The 27,380-nt window shown below is 39.6% G+C and overlaps 1 protein-coding gene across 4 annotated transcripts in view; it reads left to right on the forward strand.

Moving 5' to 3' along the window:
- The window catches only part of LOC108275154 (uncharacterized), a 225,158-nt gene that overhangs the window by 140,160 nt on the left and 57,618 nt on the right, over window positions 1–27,380 (forward strand). Inside the window, exons 1-3 of one of the 4 annotated variants that reach the window (XR_008397852.1) lie at window positions 17,323–17,488; window positions 19,972–20,051; window positions 22,914–26,727. The exons of 2 other annotated variants lie outside the window; for them this stretch is intronic. The gene's annotated coding sequence lies outside the window, so the exon portion shown is untranslated. Of the gene's footprint in view, window positions 1–17,322; window positions 17,489–19,971; window positions 20,052–22,913; window positions 26,728–27,380 lie in introns of those variants that run through there. One more of the 4 variants, XM_017485772.3, reaches the window with a different exon arrangement.

Below are 27,380 nucleotides of genomic sequence, written 5' to 3' on the forward strand. Positions count from 1 at the left end.
AGCCCAAGCCATGACACTACCTCCACCATGTTTCACATATGAGCTTGTATGTTTTGGATCATGAGCTTCTGAGATCCTTTCTTTCTCCACACTTTGGCCTTTCTATCACTTTGGTAGAGGTTTATCTTGGTTCCAGAACTTTTGTGGCTGTATTTCTTTGCGAATTCCAATCAGGCTTTCTGATTCTTACTGCTGATGAGTGGTTTGCATCTTGTGATATGGCTTCTGCTCTTGAAGTTTAATTCGAACAGTGGATTTGATACCTTTACCCGTGCCTGTGGAGGTTGTTGGTGATGTCACTGACTGATATTTTGGGGTTTTTCTTCACAGTTCTCACAAAGTTTCTGTCATCAGTTGTTGTTTTCCTTCTCTGACCCATTCGGTGTGTATTGCTCAGTACACCAGTGGTTTCTTTCTTTTTCAGGACATTCCAAATTGTTGTATTGACTATGCCCAATATTTGTACAATGCATCTGATTGATTTTTCCTCTTTTCCCTGCTTCAAAATGGCTTGTTTTTCTCCCATAGACATCTCACTGATCTTCATGTTGGCTAATCCTTTTTAACAACAAATGCAGTCTTCACAGGTGAAACTGAAGGCTAAAACCAAAAGTAGATGTTCTATTGATGAATTTCTAAACTTTCTTTTCATATTCATCTTTTGATCTCAAACACAAATGCCTTTAGTCTACAGAAGAAAAAAAATCCATTTGCATTGCCTTTCCAACAGTTTTGGAGAGGACTGTATGACAGAAGGTTGGGGAATTTAATCTTTTATGAATACCTTAGGGAATGTTTAGCCCATTAGAAGTGCGTGTATTATTGCTATCATCCTATTCCAGTAATTGTTGATAGTGATCAGATTCTAGTTACAGGCAATAGTTCTAATAAATGATGCAGCTGTAATGAGATCACAACCTCTAAATACTAAATATTATGAGATTTTTTTTCTTTACAGAAACAGGAGATACTTCATGGGACTGTGTAGGAAGACATGACCATGCTGAAATGCCAGTTAGCCCCATTAATGTTAAAGAGCCTGACTCAGCTTTTAGAGGTAGTGCAACTGTGCATTAATAAGCCACACCCTGTTGGGGACCTTGTTTCTTTAGTAATATATCAAGGCTAGTTAGACAGTTAGATTTTGTCATAGTCTTTTCCTTTAAAAACACACATCAAAGCAGTCCTCTAACTTCAAACATAAGAAAACAGGCTTTCTACTGGGCACATCGTTTGATGAACAGGATGAGACGCATGGAACTTGGGAAGTCTGAGGACAGGGAGAGATTAGTGGATATTTAGACTGCAATCATTGTTATATTATGCTGAGAACATGAAGTACATAGTCTTATAGCTGTAAGCATAGGCTTGATCACTGTATAGCTGCAGTGGTCTGGTGGTCTTGGATTATATGTGTGTTTTGGTAGGATGTGATCTGTTGTACTGATGGCTGTGGTATCAACAAATGCTTTTTAATGCAACCTAGCCTTCTGCAAAATCCATCAATGTCAGCAACATTTTGTATGATTTCATTTCCAGCTATTATTGTGCTTTCACCTTGGTGTATGCCTACAGGGGTAACAAAAGGACACACGTTTAGATCAAATAACACATTTAATCTTCCTGTAACCAGGAGAGTCTTCTCCATCATGTCTTTAGGGCTTTTTCCTGCTAGACATTTTGGCATCAAAAAACTGAAACTGTGCTTTTTCCAATGACTACTGTTCCAGTATTAAAGGTTTCACTTATGTGGTTTTGGGTACCTGGTCAAGAACAGCAGCACACCATACCACATCAGTCAGCTATATATACTGTACATAAACACAAAGCTGTCATTATTAAAATAATTTTTCAGAAGTGAAGATATCTTGAAGTCATTATATAACAAATACAAGAATATTAAGCCTATTTCTAGCCATATATATTCATTTCAAGCTTATTTTATTCTATTGGCAGATAATTATCTTCTTTCTAGAAATAAATGCTTGAAGTGATCAAAATTATATATCAATAGAATAAGACCATTTTAAGCACTGTTTTCATTTAAAAACAGTCTAATAAAGAGAAATCAAAATAGTTTGCCTATATTCTATATATTTTTACTTGCTAAGATGTTTTTACAGTGTTGTTCGAAATCTCAGCCATTCAAGTTGGTTAGCCTGACAGAGAATTATCCAATTATTTGTTTAATACTGACAAATTACGTAAGCGCACTGTGTTCTAAGATGACATCATTACATGCCAAAATGTGTGTGATTGAGAACTGATACAACTCAAGAAACTGGACCCTTGGACTCAAAGCTTGCGGCTCCTTTTGTTTTCTCTCTCACACACGTGCAGTTCACTGAGAGAGAGCGAGAGAGAGAGAGAGAGAGAGAGAGAGAGATTGATTAACAGCTTGTTAATATAAACTACCAAATAATAGGCTATACGTGTGCCACAGTAATCGGCCGTACCCCAAAACTTCCGCTGCAGACTCCCGCTAAACCACGCCCCCACCTGCCACAGACGTTGTCATCACTTTTGTTGTTGTTGCTATGCTGTCACCAGCTGTCTACCAATTTGGAGAGAACTCAAACAAGATCCACTAGTCTCATTAGGGGCTGTTTCTTGTTTATGACTGACAGTTGAAACACCTTGGTTCAGCAGGGTTTGACCCTACATAGGTCTAAGGGTTTGAGTAGGATTGAGAATGACTGACGCATAACTGATCTGGGTGGGATATTTGTCTTTAACAATTACTTGCCCCTCCCTCTTGCCTTGCCTCTGCAGGTGACTGACAGGTATGAGTGCCTGCAGGGTTGGTGGGCAGGACGTGAACAAGGTGGAGCCACAGTCTTATGTGAGAGCCTATTGTTATTGCCTCCACTGACAGATAGATAATGTCATTACAGTGCTGTAGTTCCACCCAGAGCTATGCAGCTCCTTCAGAGCATGATGCTGTAAAAGGCATGCCTGCTATTTGGTGCACTTTTTACCTGCAGTGTTAATTTACTACATTTTCTAGAATACCATACAATGTAGTATATGTTTGTATATTTAAGATTGAGATTACGTGATAAAACATTATCTTTTCTTCATATTATCAAAGAAATGGTTGATGGAATAGCACTTTATATACTATGTTACCCATACTCAGCATCAGTGGTGACTGGTGCTATGGCTATATAATGAGATAACCTTTTACATCCAAAATCAGTCAACTAGATTTATTTAGTTGTGCCTTCACTTGGCACCAGTGCATATTTTTTAGTGGCAGCTAGAAAGCTGAGAAACAACCCATGTCACTTTGACTATTATCTCTCAAAAAAGTTCCCTTTATTAACACCAAATATTCCTTCATTATACAGTTTTTCCCAAAGCATTCTGTGGAATTCAATTCATTGAGGAAGTTAGCTAGAGTGGCCACCAGAATTATTGACACCCTTCATGATGATCAAAAATCAATATAAAAGGGTAACACATGCTTGTTATTCTGAGCTCAAACATACAGGGGCATTAAATATCAGCACCTTGACAATATATTTTGTATATTTATAATACATATATTATAGTACATATAATTACAATATATTTCTGATATTTTGTGATGCCTGCCCTGGAGAGATTAACAGCTCTGAGTCGATCTGTAGGTCCATGCTTACATGCAGAACAGTTTAAAGCTCCTTTTTATTCTTAATCTTATGCATGTGGACTTCTCTATTCAATTCCCTTATTCATTTGTACAATTTCTGTCTATATTGTTTTATTGAAACCACCTAGCAGAGGGAACCAGGGTTTGGCCTAAAATACCTCGATACTTCAGCAGAATTCATTCATTCACAAGAGCCCCTAAACTATCAGCCAAAAAACATCCCCAAAGCATCCCTCATCTGCCTATGTATTTTACAGTGGGGTATCAGATAATTTTCCTTGGAAGCCATTCCCTTTTGTCACCAAACATGCTGATGGTCTGGGTGACTGAAACGTTTAAATTCTCATCTAACCACAAAACACAATGCCAGTTCTAATGATGCTTGGTGAAGTTCAGGCACTGTATTTTGTGAGATGCTCTCAGGAAAGGCTTCTTTTTGCAATGCTTCTGAACAGCCTGTTGTTATGAAAGTGATGTTTAAGAGTTAATTTTGAAACAGCTGCAAGAATAAACTAAACTAGAGTTTTAAAAGTGTGATCTTTGGGCTCTTTTTCCCTACTTCACCGTCCTCATGCATACCACTGGCACATTTAAATCTTATATATTTATTCCTAAAGAAAAAGATAATCATATATCTAAATTAATTTATTTTTCTATTGTTTCTTAATGCATAATCTGTGGTAGTCTAGCTAATAAGCCATTCTGTTTGGTTGATACAGTATTCCAAGGAATGTCATTGTCCATACTTTAAGTAACGTTAAATAAAAAGATCTAAACATGTATTTACTCAGTGTGTAAGTTTTTATTTTCCTTAATGATGAGTTAATAACTGAGTAATAACTGAACAAGGAGCAAATATTGAAAAACCAATGAACCAATGAATTAGTAAAAAATAAAAAACAAGACGTTGTGTGAGCTTCACACTGTGGGAAGCGCCCTTGTGCTTGACCGGTTTCTGAAGTCTATGTAAAATCATGCCTATTTATAGGCCTGCAGTGGTCAGGTCATCAGCTTCTCTTTGTCTGAAGCGAAGACGCAATTTACAGGCTTAACCCCTGTATGACAAAGCTACGCAATGTCTCATTCCCTTCTCAGGGAACAGAGTTATATGCGTAACCCAGATGTTCCCTTTCAAAGGGCACTCAACGTTGCATGAGCTTCATACTGTGGGAACAGTATACCCATTCCATCATACTGAGAGTATGACCTGTCACAGAGGCTCCATCAATAGGGACATCGCGAGCTGAAATGGCGGTCATGTGGGCCTTAATATAGAAGGAGCTTTTGAAGAGGCGACCCCCCTAGTGGAATGAGCCCCTATGCCGAGAGGAGCAAGACCACGCACCTCATAGCAATAGAAATTGCTTACACTATCCAAATAGAGATGCGCTGCTTTGACGCAGCATCACTTCTACTATCACTGCCAAGCAAACCAGCAACTGCTCTGACCTAGGCCACTGGCCGGAGCAGTGGACAGTACAAGGATCCCTCACTGGACACAGTAGGTGCAATCTTCCTTGTTCCGGAGTAAGGATCGGAGGAGGGGAAAAAGCCTGCAACACTACTGGCTGGGCGGCTTACATAGCCACTCAGGAATAATCCAGCCTAGGATATAGGGAGGCCTCAGCCTTAGCTAATCCAAGGGCAAAGTCAAGACAGGAAGAGGCAACAGAGATGTCAAGGCCTACTAAAAAAGCTACCTTTAGGGTCAGAAGCTTCTCTGAAGCTGACTCTATTGGCTCAACATGGTCTCTACAACCTTGGTTGAGAGACTGGAATCTATGAGCTGGTGCCCCTCAGTAACTCAGACTCACAGTTTCAATAGTTCCGGCCGAAGGTGATAAATCAATCTTCTGGCTTGAAAAAATACATACCTGCAATTGGGAATGTCCCAGGGAGTGCAGTCCAGCAGAGATGTTATCTCAAAGAATCAAATTTGAGCTGGCCAATCTGGTGCTACTAGCAGTAGACATAGCATGATTTGGCGAACTCTCGCTAGAGCCTGTGGGAGCAGAGTGACTGTGGAAAAGGCATACCAACATGACCTCGGCCATGTGTGTACCATGGCATCCAGCCCTGACCTTTTTTTGGTGCGGGAGGAATGAGGGCGAACCACAGTGCGCAGCGTGTTGTCTCCTCTGAGGTAAACACGTCCACTTCCGCTCAGCTGAACCTCCACCATATGATCTCACCCACTTGTGGATGGAGCCTCCAATCCGTAGGCCTCAGCCCCTGCCGAGGCAGGATGTCTGTTTCCACAATCCGGTTGCCTGGAACATGCATTGCACTAACTGACAAAACTTCCCTCCACCAGAGAAGAATTAGTTGAGCCTGCCTGAACAGGGGGCGCGAACGTAATCCTCTCTGGTGCTTGATATATGAGACCACCGCTGTATTGTCTAACACATGGTGACCTTTCAACTGAGGAGAAGAATTTCAGTGCTAGGAGTACAGCCCACACTTCTAAGTGATTTACAGTGAGGGAAATAAGTATTGAACGTGTCAGCATTTTTTCAGTAAATATATTTCCAATGAGGTTATTCAACATGAAATGTTCAGTATTAATTCAAGAAATATGCAAATATACAGAATTCACAACATTAAAGTCCATAAATAAAGTTATGTGTAATAAAGTGGAATGACACAGGAAAAAAGTATTATAGCAATAATAACAGTTCTCCAAGGCAAGGTAAGGCAAAGAAGCAGCTGAAATCCGTAAGTAGTTAGAAAGTAATTATACCTCATATCTGTGCAAATTAATATCGGCTGGGTTTATAAATTGATGGTCTATAAAAAGGCTTTTCTTTACCCAGGTATCACACAAGAAACATCTCATGGTGGGTAAAAGCAAAGAGCTCTCTCAAGACCTTTGCAGCCTTATTGTTGTGAAACATATTGATGGAATTGGATACAGATGTATTTCAGAACTTCTGAATCTTCCAGTAAGCACCATTTGGGCCATTATCTGTAAGTGGAAGCAACATCACTCCATCATCAACCAGACACGCACAGGAGCTCCTCGCAAGGTTTCTGACCAGGGAGTCAGAAGAATAGTCAGAAGAGTAGCCCAAGAGCCAAGGACCACTCAGAAAGAGCTCCAGAAACACTTGGAGGCAGCAGGTACCATAATCACAGAGAAAACAATAGGCAATGCACTCTACCACCATGACCTCTATGCATGCTTACCCCGCAAGACTCCATTACTAAAGAAAAGGCATGTCGAAGCTCATTTTAAGTTTGCTACAACTCATATTTGGAAAAGCTTATGAAATACTGGTAACAACATTTAACTTTTTGGCTGTCATACTACACACCATGTTTGGAGGAGAAATGGCACTGCACATAACCCTAAAAACATTACACCAACAGTGTAGTGTGGAGGTGGAAACATCATGATATGAGGCTGTTTTTCATCGCATGGTACTGGCAGACTTGGTACTGCCAGACAATGAATGGATCCTTTACCGGGAGATTCTTCAGAAGAATCTGCTGCCATCCACCAGGATGATGAAGATGAGACATGAGTGGACCTTCCAGCAGCACAGCAATCCAAAGCATACAGAATAGGAAACTCTCAGTTGGTTCCAGAGAAAAAAATCAAGGTGTTATAATGGCCCAGTCAATCACCTGACTTGAATTCAATTGAACAAAATTTAAGACAATATGTTTAGAAGAATGGGCCAAAATTACACCTGAATACTGCACCGATTAATTTCCTCATACAGGAAGCATCTTGAAGCTGTCATTACAAACAAAGGCTTCTGCACTAATTATTAAATAAATTTCAGTTAGCATGTTCAATACTTTTTTCCTGTATCATTTCTCTTTATTACACATAATTTATGGACTTTAATGTTTGGATGTCTTTATATGTGTGGAGTTCTTGAGTTAATACCAAAGTCCAGTGAACATTAAATGTAAATAGCCTCATTGGAAATATATTTACTGAAAATTTTTTTGATGCGTTCAATACTTATTTCACCCACTGTATATGCCACACTAGATAAGTGCCACTCCAGAGACCATGAGGGAGGCATCTAACATTACCGTCTTGTGATAAGAGACACCCCTAGAGTTTGAGCCAAGGCTATAAACAGGGGACACCTCCAAGTTCTTAGAGCACGTACAGTAGGCATTGCCTCGTGACACTGATTACTCTCAGGGGTTTCATCTAAGGACGAAACCCCCGACTTTCAGTCACCACTGAACGGCCTCATGTGCAGTGGGCCCAAAGGTATGATGTTGGCTGCTGCTGCCATAAGCCCCAACAGTCTCGTACACACTGGAGGGGATGCCCAGGCCTAACTTTATCTTGCTCAGTGTTCAGAGGATTGCCCTATGCCTGTTGGGGATAGATACACCCTCATCGTATTTGAATCCCAAATAAACCCCTAGAAAAGTCACTCACAACTTGAGAAGCAACTTTCCATGGGGTTCAACCTGATCCCCAAGCTTCTCACGTGTGCCTCCCTAACAATTCAGCTGGTCTGTCTGGTAGGCCTGCACCACTTCCATTGTACTGCCGAGACCCACAAGCAAGACCCACTGCCGTATAGGCTGAATTGGGAGGAAGGCACAGAAAGCAAGTGTGGTGGCCTGCCTCCCTCTGCAGATAGCCAAGGGGACCGGGCGGCCACAGCCTGTTAGTAGGCCTTATTTAAATAAGTGCCAAAAAGGAGAAAAGAAGTGGTCCTGAGGGGCCATGGAGGGAGGGATCAGGGGCGAGAGGTTGCTGGGGTAGATAGCTCCCAGTATTACTATAGGGCTCCCCTAGTCAATGTCATCCCAAGTCTTCAGTTTTGTCTGGTCATCAAGCTGTCACAGGGCAATGAAAATCTGATGATTTCCGTCCAACAAAAGGTGGAAAGTTACCGTCACTAAAAACCATCTGGCAGTGTGGAAACCACTGCCAAATGTGTCAGTGCCATGGGTTCTGTCCTCCATAGAAAAGGTTACTAGGTCCAGTCCCCCCCCCCCCCCCCCCCCCCGTTTCAGAGGCATGCTCGCTACAGTATATAGATTCTTTTGAAAATAGAGAGAAGTGAAGAGTTTTACACATGTTCACACAAACAACTGACATGCGGCTTCACTGAAGAGAAAAAAGCTGATGATGATTTTACACAGACTTCAGATACCAGTCGTGCGCGAGGGTGCTTCCCACAGTGTGAAGCTCATACCACGTTGAGTTCCATTTGAAAGGAAACACATATTTTGAAGTTCGAGCTCATAATGAAACATTGCAAGGAATGTCATACTGAGGCCTGTAGGTATGACTATGTCATAACATCCTGACAGGACATGTTGAAACAAACTGCAACCGCAGTACAAAAACAGAACATAGGAAAGATGAAATGGGCAGTTTTTAATACAAATGTGGATGAAAAGAAAAACATATTGTTTTCAATTTTTTTAATCCATGCAAATATTTAATTGTCATCTTACAAGCATGCACTGATTTTACTTTGCAATTCAAAACTGCTAATTTGAGTGTACGTTCTTTTTCCTATTTGAAAGCACAACATCCATCTGCAGTTGTCTTATAGTTTGTTCTGTCCCAAGTGTGCATCTCTCTTCGCTGAATTAGATTTGAGTCAGATTTATATACAGCCACACTGAAACAATTTCCTATGAAATGCTACAACAGTTTTGGTCTTGCTATTGTTTGCAGCTCAAACTCATGAGGTCATGTGTATTAAGTCTTTCGGTTCATGTGGACTTGCTCCTGGAGGTAGTGTAGCCTTTTTTGTTTGGTACTAAACTCTCTGTTGTGCCAATTGCTATTGATTACGGGATATCCCTGGTTTAACTTATTTGTGTTAGTGATTGAGGTTTCAGAAGAGCTTCTTTCTTTCTTTCAGGACTTCTGGAATTAGTCTTTTTTTTTCCCAATGGAATGGACATTTAGATGCCAGCTCTTAGTGCTCTGTTGAAGTTCTTGCAGTTCATTTCTCAATATGTTGGTGGATGCAGCCACATGGTATTCACTCTAGACATTTATGACCACTGATATGTACTAATTGGGTCACTCAACACACCATGTCTAAGTCAGATGGTAGGCTTCAGTTGCCCAATAGCATTCAGATCACTGTCAATTGTATTTATATTTATGCAGGAAAAGAAAAAAACATCCAAAATAAGACCAAATTGCAGATCTTAGGCTTCCAAAAGAAGCCCAAGCTTACTGTTTCTATGTTTTTTTTTTGTTTTGTTTTTTTGGTTTTGTTTTTTGCATTGGATATGACGGGTTATATAATATGCGAGTGTGCCGATGTCCAGGTTGCAGGCAGACTGACCTCATTTGAAACATATGGGCTTATGTAGTCTCTGTAAAAAAGTTCAAGCTCCCTCACCCTTTGATTGTTCAAACCCCACCCTACTCTACAAAGTGAAAACATCTAAGAAAATATGGTGAGTATAGATATTGTTGGATGGACTCCAAGGCTGATGAAATGCTCCTCAACTAATCCTATATATATTAGAGAAGCTTGTCATGATCTAATATACAGCATCGCATGATGTGAGAGATGCTCAGGTACCCCTTGAGGGGTGTGTGAGGAATGCATGTGAATGCCAGCACTGCACACATGCCTGCTTGCTCCTTACTGAGTACTTGAGCCCATGTTTAAAGGGCATATGCAGTTTAGAACCAGTCATAGCATGTTTTATAAATAGAAGAAAATGTTTGTGCATGGATGTCTGTCTGAATTGAGTGTGTATGTGAGTTTGCTCAGAGAAAATCTGTTTCTGGTTTAGTTTGATTGATTAAATATAGAATTAGATTCGTGTAGAATCGTCTAAATAACACTTTTCAGTTCTAGTCCCATGTGTGTGTTTAATTAGTAGTTTGTGTGAGAAGTGTGACACTTATGTAAGAAGATGAAATCCTAGACTGAGAAGTTTGAGTGCATAATTGTGCTTTTTCATATGCGTGAGTGAGTGTGTACATATGTGTGTAGTGTTGTTTTTCAGCTTATTGGTAAGAGCTTCGTCTGGCTCACTTGTTTGGGATAATTGTATGCTGCCATGGTCTGAGGTCCCTTGTCTGTCTCTCTGTGGCCAGAGCAACATGATCCACATTTAGGACCAGTGTCCCAAATTATGGACTAGTGGACTGACTGGACCACCAGTTCTCAATAAGCTTGCAGAAAAGGTGACCATTAAGCACCTGAAATCATCCCTGCTTATCTTTTTGCCATGGGTTCCTTTAACTGTACAATCACAGACTCCCTCAGTGCAGATGTGTTTTATCGATATAATCTGATTATTCATTTATTAGACAGAATAAATGTGTAGACTAATATGTTGGGTAGTTATTGGAACCATGGAGATTTTTATTCCGAAACCTTCCACTCATAGTGGAATTATTTATTTTTTTTACATTATTTATAAGCCTACTTGTTTTTGAGTTATTGAGATTTGGATTAAATTCACTGCATTAACCAGTAAAACAGGCTAATAAGATCTATAAGACATATATTGAAAATAATATCTTTCATAATGGTGGGTTGTGATTTACATTACTGTAAGAAAAAAAAAAAATTCAGATCACTTGGTTTTGCTTCCTAACTTTGAGAAGGATTTCATAGAGTGGAATGGTGCACTTTTATGAATGATTACCAAAACAGTTACATTGTGTTTTGAAGCCCCATGCACAGACAGGTGGTAAGGTAATGGAAAAACAACATTAGCAATCAGAACATCTTCAGCACTCTTTAGCATAGATTTGACAAGTCTCTGGAACTGTATAAGAGGAATAAGCATCATTAGTCTAAAATATATTTTTGTCAGTTGGTGATTTTATGATGATGGAGAGGGAGAGTGTTCTCAGTCCAAAATCTCCCATAGATGTTCAATTGTGTTGAGATCTGATGACTGTGGAGGCCATTGACATCAGTTTCATACTCATTGAGCCATTCCGTGAGCACCTCATGTCCTGTGTATGTGGCATTGTCTTCCTGGAAGACGCCACTCCCATCCAGATAAAAATGTTTCATCATAGGATAAAGGTGATAAGTCAGAATAACTTTGTACTGATGCACAGTTACTTCTGCTGAGAGACAAAAAAAAATCTGTTTATGTGGCAAATATAGTAAAATATTATGTCTGACATTAAGAAGACAATGCAAAGATGAGACTTGTTGAACAGTGTGGAACAATGTGGAACAGTGGACAAGCAAAAATATGCATCTGATGAGGAGAACTGTTTCTGGAACTAGTTCAAGAGTCATCAGTGTAAAAGACATTGTGTTATTATTAGAATGGGAAACAGACCTCATGAACAAATTATAGTGGAATGTAAGTGGTGACAGCAAATTTATTTTATATTTTTTCCAAATGACTAGATATCACTCACTGCTGTGGTTTCGTTTCTGTAATTAATATGGCATCAGCTTGTATGCTTTTTATACCCTATTGGCAATTATTTTAAGATTGAAAATCACAATGTGACACTAAGAGCCCTGTCCTATCATACTAGCAATGCAAATGCTCTAGACTATGTCAGTGATTGTATGTTCTGAAGATAATATTATCTTTCCCACCTTTACATTTCTTTACCTGTATTTTTCCCTAATGAGACCAAAGGATAAAATCAGTTGCATAAGTTAATATCATGTTGCAGTGGTTTAGTGTCTCAATAAAGAGCTCTTATATTACACTGAGGATTACTATACATGGGTCAGTTCTTTTTGTTGCAAACATAAGTACATGCCTGTAAAAATGACAACTCTGCCAGTTTCCTGCAGACTTTTTCACCAACCCGGCCCTGGAAACTGCTCCTTACTTCTACTTCTGATACATGGCTGTCTCTTTTGAGCCATCCCAGGTCTGGAGCTCTTTGAATGTCACTGTGGATGGCAGTTTGTTTCCAATTAATGACTAAAAGAGGGAAGAGAACAAATCATATGGGACTGCTTTATCTCTTATCCAAATGTTTCTCTCTAAATGGAAGCAGATTGAACCTGTATCTTCGATCCATATTTGGCACATGGAGGCCAGCAAGATGCTTGAATGTGGTCCACAACCCAGAGAAAGCAGTGAGACATAGACACTGTTATGTGGACTTATTATGTGCACGCTCTGCCTGAGTTCTTCCGAATGGTTTTCACAGTTCACTGGTGGTGATTGGTTTTTAAACAGCATGGCCATGCAAGGCAGAAGTTATTGATTTCTGCACTATTGTGCTCCACTGGCCAAATTCTTTAATGAATAAATCCCAAAAAAAGAGTTGTGCTAATATTAGATTAGAGTTATATAAATCCAGCTGGTAGTATATTCATATATTAATATATTATTTTAAATACTCTGCATAAATTTTCAGTGGTGTCTGAGACTCATTTCCTACAAATATTTTTGAGTGTTTTCTTGTGCCTGCATAACTTGGCTGAAAAGTGGCAGCCATGTTTGACAAGCAAAAACATTAAAAAGAAAAAACCTGGGCATGCATCCCATAGCAGACAGGTATCAATGCACTACAGTGTTCTTTGATTGCTTGTCTGGACTGGCATGCTTGTTGCCAAGGGCAAAAGAGAAAAGGAGCAGGTGTGATTGGAAACAGTGACCCATGAGGGAACTCTTTGGGTAGTAACTTATCACTGATTTTATCTGTACCCGTCAGTCAAACCTACTGCATATACATCTATGCAAAAGCTTCTTTTGTTGTCATATGTCATTGCTTTGTTTTGATTGTGAATACATTTTTTCATGATTCGTTTACATTGAGTACACCGACTATGAAAATATCTGTGGGTGTGTGTGTGTGCTGGGGGGGGGGGCTTTGTGGTCCTTTTGGAAAACTTGGATATCAGTGTTTTCTTTATGATGGACTTATAGGGATTTGGTTGCAGTCATGTAAAGGATGTATTGGAAACTTTAAAGTGTTCTCACAGAAAAAGGTTTGGGGGCAGAACTAAGAACCTGAGAACATCTTCACCTGGAGAGCAGTATTTTAAAACTTTACACCCACAGCTACACTGTATGAGGCATTTATTAGACTAATACATTTTATCTCATCTTTAGACCCAAACCATATTACTTGTAGTGACTGATGCTCCTTGTGCTGACTGAAGCCTCTCAATGAGGCTTGTTGAAATCTATTCAATTATGACTATACAGCACCTTTTTTGTGTTTTGTTTAGATACTTCTGTTATTCTGTTATCAGATACCATTATTTAAATGAACTGTTGACTTTGAAGACATGAGTTACATCTTTAATTTTAATACTCAACACTGTCCTGAATTACTGTCTTCTATTTTCTGGGAAAATAATCATATATTCTTTTCCCCAAAAAGGTCTTGCTGGATGTTTCTTCAGAGCAAATATAACTACATAATGCATTTCTGTAATCAAAATAATCACACGCTTATTTTACCTCATATTTACCATGTTATAGTTATTTGCAATGATTATGATGATACAGACACAAACTCACCAAGGCACTAATTTTAAGAAATTTAAAATGGAATGGCCAGAAAATATCCAGAATTTCTGTAAGAATGTGACTACTTTGATTACTGAAATATGCAGTTTACAGTAAGATAAACTGTTCCAGGGATACCATTGCCAGCAATAATTCTCGAGAAAATTATGAAAAACCATTTCCAGTCAGCTAGTCACATTACCAGAAAGATAATGCAGAATGTGTGAATGTATAGAGCTATTGGTGTGTGTGTGTGTGTGTGTGTGTGTGTGTGTGAGAGAGAGAGAGAGGTTAGAGGCATTCAATGACTCTGTCAGGTCATTGCCTTATTGGCTAAGATTACTAACTCCCTTAAAACCTAAACACTCTCACAGACTGTGTTATATTTCCTGGTCACTTTTATATCATTGTTTAGTTTATTTATTATACCCTTGCCCATGTGATAATGTGAGTGAACAGAGGAATAAGACACGACAAACGAGCAGATATTTCTATTCTTTCGTGGATATGGAGGATGATGTGCATTTGGACTAGGATTACATTAAGGGATTCACATCCACAATCCTGCTCCTGATCAGGTTTCGTGGTTCTGGCTGTAGAGTGGCATAGCATCTGCTGGTTTGTTTATGAGATCTAGGTCATGTTTGTTTTCCTTTAAACTGCTACTTCATCCAAACACAGCTAGCTGTGGTTTTCACTTCCATTGAGCTTCATGAAGATTTTACATGGCAAGTATCTGCTTTGTCTTTCATTACTTCAACTTGGTGGCCTAAAGGGCATGAAGTATTTGTTGCATGATGTCCTTTGTCTAACTGTAGGATGTTCTTTTGGGCTAGTGGAGCTGACATTTCCCAAAGTAGGTGTTGCTAGAGGTTTGCCATTTGTGCAGTTTATGGTTTGAAGTTCTTGATTCTAAGTCAACTCAGAAGTGCAGCCCACAGTACTCAACCAGGTCAATAACTTGGATTTCTTATCCGTGTGGAGTCTCCTAAATATTTTCACTTAAGCCAAGGTAATGCCTTCAAGGAAAAAGTCAGTGAGACTTTACTGGACACAAGTGGAAGCCAGTCATTGCGATGCATTCCGCACATTTTGGAAGGAAACTGCCAAGATCATAAACTCGTTTAAGGAGAAAAGCCTGCCATATGCAGTCACGAAGGCCAATGCACTGGAAAAATCCTCTGCAGTAATCTTGTTATCTGTTTTGCTGTGTCTTTCAAATGCACACTTCTAAGGTATTTTCCATGAACAGTTGTCATCCAGAATATAAGGGGTTTTGAAATGGTGCTGCAGCACAGGATTGTTTTATGGTCCATGGGCCGCCTCAAAGGGTGGACGGAAGTTGCTCAGGGCCTCGCTCATGGCTTTGCTGACTATGTATCATATGTATTTATAGCAAGAGATTGTGTGTGAAATGGGTGTTTATATGACATATTGGAATTAGCAAAAAAAAAAATTAACAGCACTTACTAAGAACTATCAGGACATTTTTGTTGCACTAATGTTACTCAAAGTACACTTTGTGAAACATTAAATAAAGTTTTTCTCCGTTAGCAAGGCAGAGGTTATGATGATCGTTGAGTGAATCATGTGTATCTTAAACAGAAATATTTTATCTTTGAAACGTATCCCTCCCTGGAAATTATAAGCAAAACATATCGCACACCTGTCAGAGCATTGCTGAGTGAGATAGCCCAGATTCGTTTACCATTAATGCCTGCATTATAAACAGGCAGCTATTGTTACTCTATTGATGTCTTTTGAATAGTGTGAGAGATGCAGAGAGGGACCTCAGAGCAATAATGAAGCACTCATAGCCTACTGTCTCACTCTATGGGACTCTTATAGTAGGGAATTCTTATTACATTGATGTATTTGAGATATGAACTCTGCACCATTGGAAAAATAAACCCTGGTAAACAGTTATGGCAACTGAAGTCCTCAAGTATTTAAGAAATTAAATTTAAGAAATTTATTTATTTAAGAAATTTAAGAAATTAAAATTTGCTGTTGTTTGTGCTCTAGTTATGTTTGGTTTTTATAGTTTATTTGTAGGCATGCACAGACACACATGCACGCACACACACACAAGACAAACCCAGCACACCACATGAGTTTGTTACATTTTGAAGAGGGCGCTAATATCAGCAGACTGTATGTAATGTACCCAAAATCCACAAAAAAAAGAGTTTGCTTGCTTTGGTGCCTTTGTTTTTTCCAGTTATAATTGCAAAACTATGATATCAGATGTAAATATCAGTGCATTTTTTTTTTATTAGCAAGAGTACAAGTACAGGAGCACAGAGTAAGACTGATACTACAACGTGTTCCAAAAGTCTCCATACATAGGGGACTAAGTTTGCAAGCGCCACGTTAGTTGTGCCTTCGTCAGTGGATGTTCATAGACGTCCACTTCTTGGTTGGTCTGCAACACTTCCAGTCTTTTTGAATTTGTTATTAAGTTTGGTAACAGTACTTCTTACAGGTATTCTTACAGGATATACATATACATAATATATATCATCTATAATTTAAAGTATGAACAATTTTGGAAGACACTTTGCAAAAAGTGATCATTTCCCATATGTATGGACTTTGGGGACACCCTGTATATCAGTATCAATACGTCCCTAGTTAAAAGTGATAAAAGTATCGTAGATTTGGCATAAGCTCTGTAACGCAGTACTAATGATGAAAATGCCTGTAAGGACAGATGGAAAACCTGAAAAAGAGGTGAAAAAAGAGAAGACTGAGTGAGTCAGTTAGTGAAATAGAAGGGATGTTAATTAGTATGCAAATGAGATGATGACATCATAAGTAGAGTAGGAAAGAGGTATAGAATTTAGGTAGCTCCTCTGGAAGTCATCACCTTTAATAAAATCCAGACAGGTGGGTGTTCCTCATACAGGTGCACAGCTGAGAGAGGGAGAGGGGGAGAGAGAGAAAAAAGGGGAGGAGGAGAGAGGGAGAGGTGGGGAGAGAGAAGAAGAAGGCTGTAGGTAAGAGGTTGAAGGAAGGCGATTAAGCGGAAAGAGAAAGTGCTGTGCAAAATGTGGAGAGAAGATACAAACAGTTCAGGGAAATGGCCATGTCTCTTCACATGACTGTTCAGTATAAGGAAGAAAGAGTGTATATATGGAGTTCATAACAGTTCCAGTTGTGATTTTTTTTTTTTTTTTTTTTACTTCACCAGAGTAATTTTTCTGTTGTTATTAAACCTTTTTCTGGACTTCCCCCCCCCCCAACACACACACACACACACACACACACACACACACACACCCCACACCCTCCCTCCCCTTCCTTTTTTCGGCACTGGTGCGTAACTGGAGCCACACGATGAGAGGATGAGAGGAGTCAGTTAGAAAGAGAAAAGGAAGGCAACACAACACATGCACACACACTCACGTCGGAACTGACCAAGCAGCGTGCAAGGTGAGAGTCTACACTTACTGTTTTGAGTGTGATTGGGCTTGCCAGAGCATTAACACCAGTGTATTTATTCATTGATGTTTAAATCCTCAGCTTTGTGAATGAACACTGTTTTCAGATAATCCACTGATTTTTTTTCCTGTTGGGTTATTGTATGAATTTCTTGAATATGCTTGAATTTCAGTGTGTGTGTGTGTGTGTGTGTGTGTGTGTGTGTGTGTGTGCGCGCGTGTGTGTGTGTGTGCGCGTGTGTGTGAGCTCTTGCGAGTTCATATAGAGGCTTTATTGCCACTCTTCTGGTAAAGTGTGTATGTCTTTAGTACTCTGTCATTAGCCGTCATTGGCCACCATCATAAACATCGTGTGTGTTCTGCTGCATGTGTATAGTATTAGATTCTATGTGTGTGTGTGTGTTTCTGTTCATCATGCAGTATTTAAAAAATCCAGCATTTTAGAAGACATCATATTTTTTTTGCCTTTAGGGAAGGAAGTGGAGGTTAAAAAAAATGATTGTGAAACATTGCCATGATACTGTTACTACTGGAAACTACTGGAAAGGCATCATTATAAGCAATGGAAAGTTTTTGAGTGGTTATGATTTTATGCCCTTTTTCTACCTGGCATCTGGTTCCAACAGAGCAATACATGTCAGAGCAGTACAGGTCTTGTTATATGAGCTGTATTTATTGGCATTGTCCTGTAAGTGATTGCAAAGGAGATTGAAATTTGGCTTTGGGAAGCTGAGAGATGGACAGAGTGAAGTTTATAGGAGAAGCAAATATAAAGTGCTTTGCTGTTTCCTCAGCACTAAACAGAATGGTCTGTCATCCATATAAAGCTTCACCTTTAGTAAAGTGCCGCTTAGATCTGTGTGCTCCTGCTGCTGTAACTGTTGTCCAGTGTGACATGAAACATGTCAAAACCAGACGAATCAAAGTGTGTTTCATTTTATGATCCCTGATTTAATGTTCTCAGGTCATCAGAAAGCAGAACCTCTCAGGTAAGTCCTGACTGTAGGTCACTCTGAGAGGACGGAGCAGATGCTGGAATTTCAGATATTTGTCACTGGCTCCCCTCTTTTCACCCATCTTGCTTTCTCCTTCTTTCCTGCTCTCCCTCCTCCTTTTTTCTCCCCTGTGGCTCTTTCCACGGGAGCATGCTCTGTCCTGTTGTTATGTGTGTGTGTGTGTGTGTGTGTGTGTGTGTGCGTGCCAGGACACCAAGTGTGTCTGTTTGAATTCGGAAAATAAACTCTTTGCGCTCTTATACCAATGGTATATCCTTTTTTTTTTTAATGTAAACAAGATGCTTTCCTCTGCAGGTCTACTATGTACTAACCACTAGCAGTGTTTTTTACCTGCACTTGTCATGCTATCTGTGTGTGAATTTCTGTGTCCATAGTTTCATGTAGACACCGTCTGCATGATAAAAAGAGTGTGTGAAAGCACAAGCAGCATGCCACATCTGGACGGGTTTTGCCTGTACAGGTCTGTGGGTATTGCTCTTTATTAGATATATTAGACAGATTCATTGTACGTGGAGTCGTTGTCTGAGCTGTGGCTATGGTATGCGTTTGAGATGGAGCACATGTATGTCTTCAGGGAGCTACTGAATGAAAAAAGTCATCTAGGTGGTGTTTTTTATGCTTATTCTTAACATAATTGTTTTGTCATGGCTTTTTGATTTGTGTGCATATAGAATAAATTTGGGAAGGTCTCAGGTGACAGGCACTCATACACATCACTGACACTCCATGTGGTACATCGAGCACAACAAATCAGACCCGTAGAGGGGAATATGCAACATACTCTAGGTACCAGAGGGTTCATGGAATATAATGACGTCCACTTTACATTTGTGTGCTTCACTCATTTTAGTGTTACTTTTTATGTGTGTGGCATCTGCTTCTAAGTTTCATATTGGCTAGTAAAACTATAAGTGTGTTATCATGTGAATATATTTATAGGTTTTGCAGTAAAGATACCACAACAAAACTGTAGCTGTGGAAAATGAGTCGATGATTTTTATTGAGGGGGTTTTTAAAGCTAGTTACTTATAGTTTAGTGGTCCTTGAGTACCCCTGCACTGCATATTTTATTGTTTTCACTACTCTAACAGTGTGTGTGCACTTCTTGCAAGTTTGCAGTCTCCTGTTCATTTCAGTGTGTGTGTGTGTGTGTGTGGCAGGATGCATTTTTTTTTTATAAACTTAACAGCATAATACAAAGCTCATCAATTTATTGTAGTATTTGAGTATTAGTATTAGTATTGTACTAAACCATTTTAATGCTTGTTAGGTTAATTGGCCAATGCAGTTGAGCAAAGTAGCTACTCAGCAGACAAGTTGAGGCACATTCTGATTAAATAAACCACTCACCGATGTTTACAGATTATTCTTACAACAGAGAGATTTAAAAATATTGCTTTGCTATAGTTAGATATTGTTTACTTCATGTCCTTGACCATGACCATAACCAAACCTGCAGAAATGGCAAAGACATTCCCAGCCGTGGCAAGCAGAGAGACCCCGTGACAAGGCGCGAAGGAGGTCAAGTGAAGACATATTGTAAGTGCATTCTCAGATATTCTCAAGCTCATTAAAATGCCCTTTCTGAGTCAACTTCCTGAGCAGTACAACTTTAGAGTTGGGGATCACTGGTTTACACAACAACTGTCAATTGAAATGATCACAAGTCGGATTTTCTGTTTAAAAATACAGATCATATCTTCACTGGAAAGCAAAGTCAGACCGTTACATACATACGATTTTATAAAGAATTCTGAGGCCAGAGGTAATAAGAGCAATGTACAGAAGCATTAAATCAGTGGAGGCCATACTGTGTGTGAACATGTCTTTGACAGACATGAGAGTGGAAGAGGGCAGGTATGACAGTGCAGGCACGAGTAAGGAACAAAATAAGCTGAATGGTGGAGAGCTGGAAGGATGATCTGGAAATCTGGCCAAACTTTATATAGAACATAAAATGAATAATGGAAGAATGAAGAGTGAAAGAGTCAAGACATTATTACAATATGGTCACTTACAACTCAGAAGCAATCACAAACAGGTAGGCACTTTTACACACACCTGTCAGTCCCTGTATTAATGCAGAATAAAGCAACATTCTGAGGAGCTTGCAATTTTTGAAATAATCTACTCATTTTCCGCAGATTTGGGCCAAGACGTGTCATGTGACGTCATCGCGACTCACATTCAGTTAAAGCCCTGTTCGATTCACGTGTGTCGAACATGAGTATAGTTAAAACGTCTCATTTACCAACAAACGTCACTGTGAAAAGCCGTGAAAAACAATTTCGTGCAATTGCAATTTCGGCAATTCAAGTAGTTTTCCGCAAAATAAGGCGCAAAAAACACCGCAAGTTGCATCACAGATTTTGAAAAAACCTGCAGCAGAATCAAGCATTTTTGGCTGCAACAATCACACACAAAGAAAAAACTGTGCAGACTGATTCATGTATGTTCAGACATTTCTGATTCACATGAACTGTTTCTAAATGAACATGATATGCATTATGTTAGGCCTACTGCTTTTGTTTCATTGTTATGCATGAAAGTTTTTTTAAAAGCATGAAATGGAAGTGGGCATGCAAAAACTAAAATCATAATGTAGGCTATAGAAATGAAGTCTCAGGATGGCTGTAAATCCTTTCGTAATCTCACGGTAGTACACTGAATTGAAAGGAATCAAATTGTGAGCTGTAAATACATAGCTCTATATGAAAAGCTAGAAAATGTCTGTAACATCAGCAGAGAGGAGATTTGGGACCGTCGCAGGTGCTGGCTGAATAATATGTATTATATTATTATATAATATTATAATATATATATATATATATATATATATATATATATATATATATATATATATATATATAATATTTTTAAATAATAAATATTTATTATATACAGTATGTAGACAATTTCAATACAACTATCTCAGCTTAAGGTTACACAGCATTATATTGCACAAAACATCTGCACACATCTGCATTTTATACCAGTTACAGTGAGGGAAAAAAGTATTTGTATGAATCAAAAGTATGCTGATTTTGTACATTTGCCCACTGACAAAGAAATGATCAGTCTATAACTTTAATGGTAGATTTATTTGAACAGTGAGAGACAGAATGACAACAAGAAAATCCCGAAAAACGCATGTCAAAAATGTTATAAATTGATTAGTATTTTAATGAGGGAAATAAGTATTTGACCCCTCTGCAAAACATGACAGTACTTGGTGGCAAAACCCTTGTTGGCAATCACAGAGGTCAGACGTTTCTTGTAGTTGGCCACCAGGTTTGCACACATCTCAGGAGGGATTTTGTCCCACTCCTCTTTGTAGATCTTCTCCAAGTCATTAAGGTTTCGAGGCTGACGTTTGGCAACTCGAACCTTCAGCTCCCTCCACAGATTTTCTATGGGATTAAGGTCTGGAGACTGGCTAGGCCACTCCAGGACCTTAATGTGCTTCTTCTTGAGCCACTCCTTTGTTGCCTTGGCCGTGTGTTTTGGGTCATCATCATGCTGGAATACCCATCCACGACCCATTTTCAATGCCCTGGCTGAGGGAAGGAGGTTCTCACCCAAGATTTGATGGTACATGGCCCCGTCCATCGTCCCTTTGATGCAGTGAAGTTGTCCTGTCCCCTTAGCAGAAAAACACCCCCAAAGCATAATGTTTCCAAACGTACAAAATCAGCAGGGGATCAAATACTTTTTTCCCTCAATGTATAGTCAGACTGTTGCTGCCACCCATCTTACATTATATTTTTATACTTTTTGTAATACTTTCCCTTTTTTCTAACTCTAAATTAGAAAACAGTAGTACAGTGGTAAAAAGCATTGCACTACACATCATACCATGTATGGTTGTGTGAGACAAACACAATTGGAATTAGGTGCTAGATATTGTGTGGGAATGCAGAGTGCTGCAGGTTGTTTGCTCTTGTTTTCCTCCCTGATGGATACAGTTTGGAGACTCAGGGATGGAGTACACCAAGCACTCATCTAGTAAATTACAGATAATCAGTAACATGTGGAAGACAAGCCCAAAGGCTATGATAGAGCAGTGACCCAGTATCAAAAACACACACACAGCACCTCAGTGTTTCCTTTGACACACAAGCAAATCTCAAGTGTCATATGCAGTTATGTTCCTTTACTCAGTCCTTGTTTATGATTTACTAGAAAATATGGCTCCATTTGTGATTTGGAAAAAAAAAAAGTTCTATTTTAAAAACTGCTTAGTGTCAACAGAGCCATTTTGTTTTTGATGCGGTAAATATGTCATGTTTTATGTGTTTCTACGCAACTTTATCTTAAACCAACACTAATGCAGTCAGTCATAGAGTACACAAGTTTCATATTTCTGCAGTCATAACTGGCACATTGCACTTGTTTTTCTAGATGGAGCTTGCTATGGACTCATCATGGAGCATCAGCCGAGATCAGAATCAAAATGTGTGTGTGTTCGTGTGTGTGTGTGTGTGTGTGTGTGTGTGTGTGTGTGTGTGTGTGTGTGTGTGTGTGTGTGCGTGTGTGCATGTGTTTAGACCAAATGTCCCAATAATAGGACTATATGACAAATCCGGTCCTTGTGAACCATTTTTGTAAAACACTTAAGCAGCGGTCATCATATGTCCACGGAAGAGGATGTTAATTTCCCATCCAGCTCCTCCAGTTTTGCTTCACAGCAAGTTCATGTAGTTCATCTACTGTAGCTTTAATCAGTCTTGGATGTTTAGGCCAATAGAGAACAGGATGAGATCACATATTCATGTTTCTGTGTATTTTTCTGCTGCTCATTCTGCATTTCGGACTTTATTTTCTTGCAAGCATTTCCACTGGAGTTTTGCAATTTTTGTTTCTTACAATTTCATGACCTTAGTCCTTTAGTTTCTTGGCCATATTGTTCATCATATTCTCTTTTTTTTATCATATATCATAAATGTTAAACTTTTTACAAACTATTGCAGTTGACAGCATAGAAAAAGAATGACTTGCTTTTTCAGTCTAGCTTTTCTATTCCACTATTTGGTGTTTTTTTTTTCACTGCAAGGGGGCTGGGGGTGGGTTTAAAGGCAAAGGCTTGTTTTTGAAGGCAGTGGTCTAGATGCTATTAAAAACACAAGAAGTAGAAGTGACAACCTCAGCGGTGCGAACTACATGTAGGTAATTTTAATAATCTGAATGCAGAGCCCAGAAAATCAACTTAACCATGTGCGTAACCCGACTCTGAATATTTCCCGGCATAAATATTGATGTAACTTTTGAACTTACAGTCACCAATTCTGAATATGACTCTTTGTGCTTGACTGCTGCATGTACTTGTGAATTCTGTCTATTTTCCTCTTTTATCTTGTGCACGTTTGATGTATTCATTTGATATCTGTATATTTAAGCCCTTGCATGAGTTTGGATTTTGGACTGTTGGCGTTCAAAATAAAAGCATGTGCGCTTATAAACAAGTCTCCACTTTTATTACACTGACAAGAAAATATCAACATATCAAAATATCAACAAAATCTAGTCACTGTGTGTGTGTGTGTGTGTGTGTGTGTGTGTGTGTGTGTGTGTGTGTATGTGTGTGTGTGTGTGTGCGCGCACCACTACAGTTACAATCTGTTTTGTGCATTGCGCTTTTTAGCATTTTCCAAGTCATCTGAGTGTGACTGGGACATTATTGTTCTTGGACTTAAACACCAGTTCTGTTACTTGTCCATTTCTTAGGCATCTGTCATGGCATGTTGCCACAATAATATCACTGGTGGCTGAAGCTGTATTAAAATTTTTAACTTGGTTATGAGCCAGAGTACTGTGGCCAAATGCCTCAGACTTAGTTTCTCTGCATATGCTATAGACATTTGTGTATGATTTGCAGTATCATAATTTTTTTTTTGTGATAGTGATTGTGCTTGTGTGGGGCGCTGCAAGTGTGCATTTAGGGTGTGTTTGTGTAATGTGTGTTTGTGGGCTAATTTAGCCACTGTGGGCTGATAACTTGTGTTTATTTGCCTTGTGCTTCAGGGTGGTGTGATAAAGAGTTCTCATCTGGTTTACTTCTTCCTCCAGACAGGCATTACTGTCTCCATACCTGGGGGAAGAGAAGAGAACAGAGAGGGAGGGAGAGGGGGAAGGAGGGACTACTACTGGGCTCTCCGCTCACTCTCTGGGCACTTGACTTTATGCGTTTAAAGTTCTTGCCTGGGGAACTGTCCAGCCTACCTCCTATATCAATAGTGTGCTTCTTATGATGGCAGTAAAATGAGCCTTGCCCTGCACAGTGGGGAGAAGAGAGTGAGAGAGAAAGAGAGAGAGAGAGAGAGAGAGAGAGAGGAAGAAAGAAAACACTGCTACAGTTGACTGGCTCCAGACTCTATCCTCTGCTCTCACCCGAATTAGACGCCTTCCTGCTGAGATCATGTGGCAGAGTCGAGAGAATGTGGAACGGCATTGGGATACCACAAAAAACAGGCCTCGGACACACTCACGCACACACACTCACACAAGTGGCACAAACACAGCTGTATATGTGTGTGCGTGTGTGAGAAAGACAGGCAGAGCAAACAGTAAGAGCACAACAGGGACAGATTGTCAACCTCTCTGACATTACAGCACACATCTACACATTTTTCACTGCTTCCACATGGCTAGTTTCATTATTTAAAAGACCTTTAACATTAAGCATTATGTCCCAAACCATTCCTGGGTTTTTCCCTCAGAAGCATCAGAATGCCAATCAATCAGACTTTTCTTGTATCTGAGCTAACAGTGTCTAATCACTACAACTATGAGCCCAATGTCCAGTTCCAAGCCGGATGACCGAGGAGTAAATCACTGTGTGTCTCCTGATAAACAGCTGCAGGAGAGCTGAGGGGTGTTGTAGTCTTTCATCAGTGAGATATGTAGACATCCTTCTGTCCTACTTTATATTAAGCATCTCTGTTACACATAGACATGCAGCTTATTGTAACTATGGAGGATGCATGTACTGGATTACAGTAGAGCATCTTATGCACATGAACAACTTTACAGTTGGCTCATGTGAGAAAGCAAATGTATCCTGACATTTGTTAATTACAAGTATAACTTGTAATTACTAAAATACTTGCTAACTCAACAAAGGACTTCACTGGGAGAAAAAAGTGGAAGGTTTTAGACTGGCCCAGTCAGTCACCAGACCTTAACCCAATTGACCATGGATTTCACCTCCTGAAGAGGATAATGAAGGGTGAAACCCCCCAAAACAAATAACAACTGAAAGAAGCTGCAGTACCGTACAAGCCAGGAAAATCATCACAAAAGAAGTGTGCAACAGTTTGGTGAAGAATGCAACAGTCAGTGGGTTGCCAGCTTGATGCAGTGATTACCAGTAAAGGATATGCAACAAATTATTAAGTCTTATTTACTTTAATTTACTTTCAGACTATCTGTTCCAGTATTTACCTACAAATTGGGTGGTCTACCACCAAAGGTGCCATGTTCTAAGTTGTTTAACACATCTGGATGTAAATATCAGGAAATTAATGCTGAAATTCAGATCTATCCTCCCATATTTGTCTTTTGATCTCAAACCCAAATGTCCAGTGTATAGCAAAAAAAACTAAATAACTAGCCTTTTCATTCCAGTACTTTTGGAGGGGATTGTAGGTATTTAAGAAAAAGTCGGACAAATCCGCTTTTAAAGTTGGCAAAATAGTCTCATTTTCTCCCAATAAGCCATAGTCAGCAGCCAGCTGAATAGTACTCACTAGTTAAAGAGCTGTATTTGGAAATAGAGTTGTCATTGTGCAGTGAAAGTGTTGCTGTGCTCTCGGTACACTCCCCTGAGCTCTGGGCCCGGTTGTATTCCTGCAACTTGTAAGGCAAGATGAACACTGCATCAACCAGGGGTGAGTCTCACTGGCAACTCACCAAGTGTGTCACCCTCCCACACACACACACACACACACACACACACACACACACACACACACACACGCACTCACGCACACACAAACTTTGACTTGCATTCTCAGACACTGAGAATGATGGAAAAGGAGTGATTATGGAGAGGAAACAGGACATGCAGCTGATGCTGTTTGGCGGGGATGTGTGTGTGCATGTCAGTTTATTGCCTGGATGAGTCTATGACCTATCAGGTGTAGCTGTAATGTAGATCACATTGTGTACTAATCTTTAACTTACATCCAACATAAAGAGCAGTGATTCCTATGCCTTATTAGAGAAATGATGCAACAAAGACAGTTGAGATAGATGTGTTGTTGGAGTTTATATTTCATTTACATTTTTATATCAAGTATATATCAAGTAGAATGTATTCATAATTATCTCTTTTGCAACCTACATTTCACCTTTTATTACTGTCACGGCTGGTCGAGATTGTTCTGGGGGACCAGATCCACCCCATAACTTGAACAGTGTGTGCAGACACATGTATGCACATGTAAGGATGTGTGCTTTTGTGTAAGATTGTGCTCATGTGACTGTGTGTGACTGCTTCTGCCTCTTCTCTCTCAGCATGGCTGATTAAATGTGAGCAGCGCAAAATGTGAGTCCATGAACTCTGTGTGCATGTGTGTGTGTGTGTGTGTGTGTGTGTGTGTGTGTGTGTGTGTGTGTGTGTGTGTGTGTGTGTGTGTGCGTGCGTGTGTTTGACTGTGACACTCAGGAGCTTAGATCCAGACCTCAAAGAATAGATGAAGAAGCAACTTTAAAAGCGAGGATGTGACCTCTGATCTGCAGAGATACTGTTGCAATTTGTCTCATTTAGCCAATGCCAAACATGATCGGGATTAATGTTGGGGCAGGGGACTGATTCTGAACCAACATGCATGGGATCTTGGAGCTGTTTTGATTGCTTCAGGAAAGTGT

The sequence above is a fragment of the Ictalurus punctatus genome, chromosome 14 (assembly GCF_001660625.3).
Source record: "Ictalurus punctatus breed USDA103 chromosome 14, Coco_2.0, whole genome shotgun sequence".
In the NCBI taxonomy this organism is placed as follows: domain Eukaryota; kingdom Metazoa; phylum Chordata; class Actinopteri; order Siluriformes; family Ictaluridae; genus Ictalurus; species Ictalurus punctatus.